This window comes from Taudactylus pleione, unplaced genomic scaffold (assembly GCF_031769625.1).
Source record: "Taudactylus pleione unplaced genomic scaffold, aTauple2 ptg000240l, whole genome shotgun sequence".
NCBI classification, from domain to species: Eukaryota; Metazoa; Chordata; class Amphibia; order Anura; family Myobatrachidae; genus Taudactylus; species Taudactylus pleione.
In genome coordinates, this window is record NW_028284642.1 from 369,414 (window position 1) to 377,500 (window position 8,087).

General features: G+C 50.4%; 1 protein-coding gene across 1 annotated transcript in view; it reads right to left on the reverse strand.

Annotated features, from left to right (window-relative positions):
* CARD9 (caspase recruitment domain family member 9) overlaps positions 1 to 1,485 on the reverse strand; it is a 72,025-nt gene extending 70,540 nt beyond the window's left edge. Inside the window, exons 1-2 of the mRNA XM_088479547.1 lie at positions 1,460 to 1,485; positions 383 to 559 (exon numbers count right to left, since the gene is read on the reverse strand). The gene's annotated coding sequence lies outside the window, so the exon portion shown is untranslated. The remainder of the gene's footprint in view (positions 1 to 382; positions 560 to 1,459) is intronic.
* Between the last annotated feature and the right edge of the window lie 6,602 nt (positions 1,486 to 8,087).

Below are 8,087 nucleotides of genomic sequence, written 5' to 3' on the forward strand. Positions count from 1 at the left end.
TGATATAGTCGGCTTTCCCAGGAGCTCAGTATTCCAGAATGGGGAGAAGACTGAGCACGGGTGCAAATCTGTGTAACCTTGTGCATTTCTAATAACACCATTATAACATATGGAAGAACTAGATGTTTCTGTATTGCATGTAAGAAGCACCAGAGAGATCTATGTAGGAGGCATATACTGATTTATACTTCTACTACTAGAGGTAATACAGTATATAGCCGGCTTCTTAGGAAGGGGAACTTGTGCCCAGAAGAGCTACTGCAGAGATTCAGAGCAGCTATTTGCTACAAGTCACTACAACAAGTGAATATAAAACCCTGATCTGCACTAAACCAGTGACATCCTGGAGAGCTATGCTGCTAGGAGAGACCAAGAGACTGACCTTAAGGCAGGTTATCCGTATGCCAGGTCCATCCAGCCTCCCTGTTCTGTCCCATGTGAGGCTCGGAGGGTAGGAAGGGTGCACACAGGGAGCCCTGGGAGGAGCTGCTGTAGAGACTTCCTTGTATGCAGAGACATTCCCTAGTGCTGGCTGTATCCTCACCTGTCATCCCATTTCCTGTAATAAAGACACAAAGAACATCTGTATCACACCTGGCTGCCCAGGAATGCAGGTTACAATGTTACCTTTATCATTCCGAGCTCTCTACCTGTCCATACACTGCTACATATACTCACTCAGAAAACTGCCTGGACACTAATGCTAATTTCTAACTACAAGTCCCAGCATGCCATGAAAAATCTGGCTGACCAAAACATGCTGAGACTTTTAGTTCCTCCGCATTTGCTGTGCCACAGGGTGCCCAAGTCTATGTACAGTTGTGTCCTTTGCTGCAAGTACCTGGTACAGATGCAGCATAAACCCTTCTGCTCTCACCGGCTGTCACTTTGGAAGTTTATACCTGACATGTACATAGACGCAGAGTTACCAGCACAGCTTATACCTGACACGTACATAGACGCAGAGTTACCAGCACAGCTTATACCTGACACGTACATAGACGCAGAGTTACCAGCACAGCTTATACCTGACATGTACATAGACGCAGAGTTACCAGCACAGCTACAGAGCCCGTCATGTTACAGCTTATACCTGACATGTACATAGACGCAGAGTTACCAGCACAGCTTATACCTGACATGTTCATAGACGCAGCGTTACCAGCACAGCTTATAACTGACATGTACATAGATGCAGCGTTACCAGCACAGCTACAGAGCCCGTCATATTGCAGCTTATACCTGACATGTACATAGACGCAGAGTTACCAGCACAGCTTATACCTGACATGTACATAGACGCAGAGTTACCAGCACAGCTACAGAGCCCATCGTGTCGTGTTACAGCTTATAAGTTTGTAGCTGAGCACACAGACTATTTACATACAGGATTTTGTATAAAGGAAAACAGGAAATCTTATATATATAAAAAAAAATGGAAATGGATAACACTACTTACAGCATCGGTTACATGTAAGGAACGCTGGGTACTCAGCTAAACGATGTGCCGACTCATCAACACAGCGTTGTGATGTAACAATATATTGCTTCGCTGTACATACTGCACGATCCGCTGTACGATGGAGCAATATATAGTTATACTCTCAGTGGTCAGTGGTATCGCCCCATCTGCAGCACAATTCATCAAACGGTGATTTAGGTGGATTTGGGGTTACAATACGATGGTCGTATACTGAATTGGGTGGATTTTGGGGTACACACTATATGATGGTCATATAGTGAATTGGGTGGATTTGGGGGTACACACTATATGATGGTCATATAGTGAATTGGGGGGTACACACACTATACGATGATAATATAGTGAATTGGGTGGATTTGGGGGTACACTATATGAAGGTCGTACAGTGAATTGGGTGGATTTGGGGGTACACTATACGATGGTCATATAGTGAATTGGGTGGATTTGGGGGTACACACTATACAATGGTCATATAGTGAATTGGGTGGATTTGGGGGTACACACTATACGATGGTCATATAGTGAATTGGGTGGATTTGGGGGTACACACTACGATGGTCGTTGCGATCCAAACCAGATCAGCCGATCGTATAGTCTGTATCTAGCTTAAAATAGATGGAAATAGCAATAAAAGGTATAGACAGCCGGGTGAGTAGGAGACGCCCTGTAGCGAGTGTATCAGAGCTGTACAGAGGGCTCTTTATCTAAGTAAGTAAGTAAGTGTGTGTGTGTGTGTGTGTGTGTGTGTGTGTGTGTGTGTGTGTGTGTGTGTGTGTGTGTGTGTGTGTGTGTGTGTGTGTGTCTGTCTGTCTGTCTGTCTGTCTGTCTGTCTGTCTGTCTGTCTGTCTGTCTGTCTGTCTCTGCAGCAACTCCCCAAACTCAGAAAGAGCGAAGAACAGGATGTTGGTTGTCTCAATATAGCGCAAGTTCCTTGTTTTTCTTTAGTTTTGCAATGTGTTATTGTTTCTTCCTATGGATACAATACAGTATATGCTATATCATTATTACTCACTCCATATGCACCTAAGTGCCAAGTGAGTAAGTTCACCGTATCTGTAGGGTTAGTTATCTAAGGCAACTATTCATTTATTGTGAAATCATCATTGAGCTTATGAGCGATCTTTCCCCGTGACTGCTCATGGCCACATAAATACATTTAGCAGTAGATGAATAAACAGGGTTCTAGGCTACGTAGAGTATTACCGAGTGCACAGAAAAGTGAAATGATGGTCACTGAGCTATAAACCACACAAGGACTTATGTGCAGCCAGGAACAGTTTAGCGACGGGCAGAGACGGTACTTGTCCCTGGACACAGTTTCCAAGTGTTATGTAAAGGATTTAACTTCGTTAAGGACCCTATTTGTATGTGCTAATATACAAGGTTATTGTGCAATGAGCAACAAACACTGCAGCTGGGTACACACACACTGGAGCTGGGTACACACACACACTGGAGCTGGGTACACACACACACTGGAGCTGGGTACACACGCACACACTGGAGCTGGGTACACACACACACTGGAGCTGGATACACACACACACACACACACACACACACACACACACACTGGAGCTGGATACACACACACACACACTGGAGCTGGGTACACACACACACACTGGAGCTGGGTACACACACACACACACACACACACTGGAGCTGGGTACACACACACACTGGAGCTGGGTACACACACACTGCAGCTGGGTACACACACACACTGGAGCTGGGTACACACACACACACACACTGGAGCTGGGTACACACACACACACACACTGGAGCTGGGTACACACACACACACACTGGAGCTGGGTACACACACACACACACATACACACACACTGGAGCTGGGTACACACACACACACACTGGAGCTGGGTACACACACACACACACACACTGGAGCTGGGTGCACACACACACATACACACACTGGAGCTGGGTACACACACACACACACACACTGGAGCTGGGTACACACACACACACACACACTGGAGCTGGGTACACACACACACACTGGAGCTGGGTACACACACACACACTGGAGCTGGGTACACACACACACACTGGAGCTGGTTACACACACACACATGCATACTTGTTTTTGTGACCTTTTCAGGACCCATGACTGGATCGTCCATCATGGGGACGCCTGCTTCCCATTGCCCAAACAGCTTGATCAGCAACCCGTGCTGCTGGCGGGTATCTATATCATATCACCCGGCGCGCATGTGCCGTATAGCTTGCTGACAGAAACCGGACACCATTATGCCTCACCGGGACCTAGTCAGGTATTCCTAACCATGTGGGTACTCCCCATGCCTCACCGGGACCTAGTCAGTTTTTCCTAACCATGTGGGTACTCCCCATGCCTCACTGGGACCTAGTCAGGTATTCCTAACCATGTGGGTACTCCCTATGCCTCACCGGGATCTAGTCAGGTATTCCTAACCATGTGGGTACTCCCCATGCCTTACCGGGACCTAGTCAGGTATTCCTAACCATGTGGGTACTCCCCATGCCTCACCGGGACCTAGTCAGGTATTCCTAACCATGTGGGTACTCCCCATGCCTCACCGGGACCTAGTCAGGTATTCCTAACCATGTGGGTACTCCCCATGCCTCACCGGGATCTAGTCAGGTATTCCTAACCATGTGGGTACTCCCCATGCCTCACCGGGACCTAGTCAGGTATTCCTAACCATGTGGGTACTCCCCATGCCTCACCGGGACCTAGTCAGGTATTCCTAACCATGTGGGTACGCCCTTTGCTATGACCACTTAATGGTTTCACCAAAGTAAATAAAAAAGACGCCTTGGTTGGACCAACAGAAATTTTATTCAGGCTGTACACTTTCGCTTGATAGCAGTCATTCGTTTTTTTATGTAGTACTTGACCGCAGCCAGTTCCTAGCCTTCAGAGCCTGCTCCTCAGCGCCGAGGCAGGCGTCGCAATCCTTTTTGCCGGGGACCTTGCAGGAGAGGATGAATCGCATCAGGTGTCTCTCAACTGCTGCTACTTCTTTTCTGCTCCACGGTTTCTTTTTAGAACCCATGCAATCATCTGTGCAAGAGAGGGAAGAGATCAGTCACCCAAAAACTCACCGCCAGCCCAAGCCACCCAATGGGTTTGATGGACACACACCTTTAGTAGCCATGGGTGCATGCCTCTCCATCACTTTCAGTGCACTGGCATCTCCCTCCTCCACGTGCACTGCTCCAGCTTCCACCTCTGGCTCATCATCAGACTCATCACTGGCTAGCGGGATTGGTTCTGGAAATACAGAGATAAACAGAGATCCCCGGTCACAGTATCCCCCTTAGACTGTCAGCCCATGGAATAACCAGTCGGGTGAGGACCCATGCTACTTACCATTGGGATCAATGGAGATTTCTTCCAGGCTTTGACCCTTAAAGTCAGCCAATCGACCTTGCTGGAGTGCCACGAAGAGTTTGCTAATTTAGGCCAATTGCAGGGTACCTTCAGGGAGGCGGTAGTACTGGCGGTGCACCCGGATATCGTGCCCTAGGAAATCGGCTAGCTGATCCATCTCCGTGTCACTCATGTTCAGCACCCTCGAAAGGGTGGCCACATGTTTCCAAAGCCTGGTAGAGGAGAGAGCTTCTGGATGCTTGGCTCCACATGCCCGTGCATAGAGACGAATGCAGTTGGATCCTCTGAGGTGTGACAAGTCGGAGAGTCTTGCAAACATATAGACATTGTCAGGACTGACACCACACTCTACCCTTTTCTCTGTGAGGTGCTCCATTGCCCTCTGCATGCAAGGGGACAGGAGGACAGGGACTTTCCTGCCTCTCTTACCAGGAATCTCAATACATGTGAAGTGCTGACATAGCCTCTTTTCTGGCTCTGACAAGGCCAGCGCCACATCACCCTGTAAATCAGCTGTGTGCCGAGATGCAAAAGAGCAAAGCATCATCTTTGAGACCTCACCTTCCCTACGTCGGTTGAATAGGATTAGCTGTGTGAGGGTTACCTTGACCAGCAGCAACCACTTCTCTGTGGTCGGGTGGGTGGACAAATCCTCTAGGTACTCCCGCTGTCTGTCAGTGAGATAAAGGTGCAACTGTTTTACATCATCAGTGAAAGGTAGAAGGGGGGGTGTTTCATTTTTGCTCCTCTAGGGTTTTGAGGGCAGCAGCCGAGATCATCTCGCTCCACCTTGCCTTGTATAGTTTTTGGAAGCTCCGTGCGCTCTCCACGGTCGGGGCATGGCCCTCCATAAGTGCCTGGCACTCAACCATGCTAGATATTTTTTGGAGGCTATGGCCCACTTTCAGGGCCAGTGAGGGTACCTTATAGGTATTCGTCAATTCAGCATAGCCGGCCAGGCTCCTTACGGCAGTTATGACCTGCAGGAAGTTTGCAGGGTGGATGAACTCTGCCATGCTTCTCAGAGGACTAACCATCCTGGCATGCAGTAACAGTCGGGGCGACTGGCATGCAGTAACTCTCTGAGCTTCTGCTGTATATAATCATGCTTACTGACATCCGAGCCATGCCAGTTATAGAGTTGGAGCCAAAACTGCATGATGCAAGGGTCACGCTTTATTACCTGTACCACATCATCGTGAATCATATCACATAGCACCTTCCAGAGGCCCTTCCCAACACCCAGTGGAACGGGAGTGGCGTAAGCACTCTGATTGCACTCTGGCGTCATGTGAAAAGGTGCCCGCTGAAAAAAGGTCCTGCCAACACCAAACCAGGCAGGACCAAAGGTGTTGCCTTGACAAAAAGACCCTGGCAATATGCGCAATGCATGAAGTCTTGGGGAGCCACAGCTTCACCAGGCTGCTTGCATGGAAGTAGGACACCGCAGCCCTCACGTAGAACCCCGGCATTATGGGCAAAGTTCCCCTGGTTGCGAATCAGGTTAAGCTGTAGCCGCCTTTCCCTTGAGCACTTTGGGTAGCTCAGTGCCCGGGCTGCCTCAGGCTCATCGCGGTGGACGGCCTCCACATGCCTTGCAATTTTTGAGAATGGCTTCTCGCATCATAGACAATAGTTCTTTTTTTTATACACCTGTGAGCCATCACATTTTTTGGTAAGTACCTGGACTGTCACAGCGTGGTTTTTCTTTGAGGTGCAGAAACCTGGGCCAGAAATTGGAGAATCTTTGATAGATGCTGGCTGAGGGTCACTCTGCTGTGTTCCATGACGGGCCCGCTCATCCCCGCTGCTGTCTTCCAAACTGTCCACCTCAGAGGAATCAGGGAGATAGTCTTTGACACTGCCGTCAGTGACAGTCACCGGGTGCACCTCTTAGCTCCATATTTTCCACCTTTAAAAACCCCGGAAAAATAAGGGTCAGCCCTCCCGCGATAACATATGCATGGTAAACAAAGCAAAAGGCCGACACCTACCGGCACACTGAAAGCACTCCAGCTGGAGAAGCCTCCCCACAGAACCAGGAAGCTTCAGGTTTTTGTGCCACTGTGTGTGACGCAGCAAAAACCCAAAGCTGCCTGGTTCTGTGTGTGACCCAGCGCGCCTTTTTGAAAGAACCAATCACGCCTCGAGTCCCAGCATGTGCCTGCCTGTCAACCCTTAACCCCAGGGAGGGGAAACTGGCGGCTCTCTCACCACCCATGAAATATATGATGACACCTAAACCTGGGTAGACTGCCCCCCCTTCCAATAAAACAAAACAAAACAAAAAAAAAAATTGCCGACACCTACTGCAGGGTAGACTGCCCCCTCCCAATAAAGCAAAAAAGTCTCCCCCCAATCCTCCCGTTAAGCCTGGGGAGGGACCCGGGGGGGTGACCCCTCCCGGCCACCAGGGCGGTGGAGGCGCCCGGGCCGACCGCGTGCTCGGAGTTGGAGAATGCGTCGTCCGAGAGCCTTCACCCTCGGGAAGGCGGACCCGGCATTTTTTTTCCCCTCCTGCCCTGAGGGAAAGGGCCCCTGCCGTCTCCCCGGACCAAGTCAGGCCGGCCGAGGCGGGAGTTGTCGGGTGCGCAGCGCACGTGATACGCATCGCGCGGCCGCCCCCGCCGGGAGTCGACAAAAGCTTGGCTCGAGGGATGACTTTCAATAGATCGCAGCAAGGGAGCTGCTCTTCTACGTACGAAACCCTGACCCAGAATCAGGTCGTCTACGAATGATTTAGCACCGGGTGCCCAGCAAACATGCGATGCGCTGCGAGAGAGAGGCGGCCCACTTCCGTCCGCGCTCGGGTCCCGTGGCGAGTGGCCCTTCGCAATGGGCCCTGGCCCCCGGTGGGACGGGCCAGGCTATCCTAGGCCAACCGTGGCTCGACAGCGCTGCAGTATCGTCGCGCTTAGGGGGGATTCTGACTTAGAGGCGTTCAGTCATAATCCCACAGATGGTAGCTTCGCCCCATTGGCTCCTCAGCCAAGCACATACACCAAATGTCTGAACGAACCTGCAGTTCCTCTCGTACTGAGCAGGATTACTATGGCGACAACACCTCGACGGTCTAAACCCAGCTCACGTTCCCTATTAGTGGGTGAACAATCCAACGCTTGGTGAATTCTGCTATTTCACCGGCGGCGCCCCGTGGCCCCGCGGAAGGGGGCCGGGGGCCTCCCACTTATCCTACAC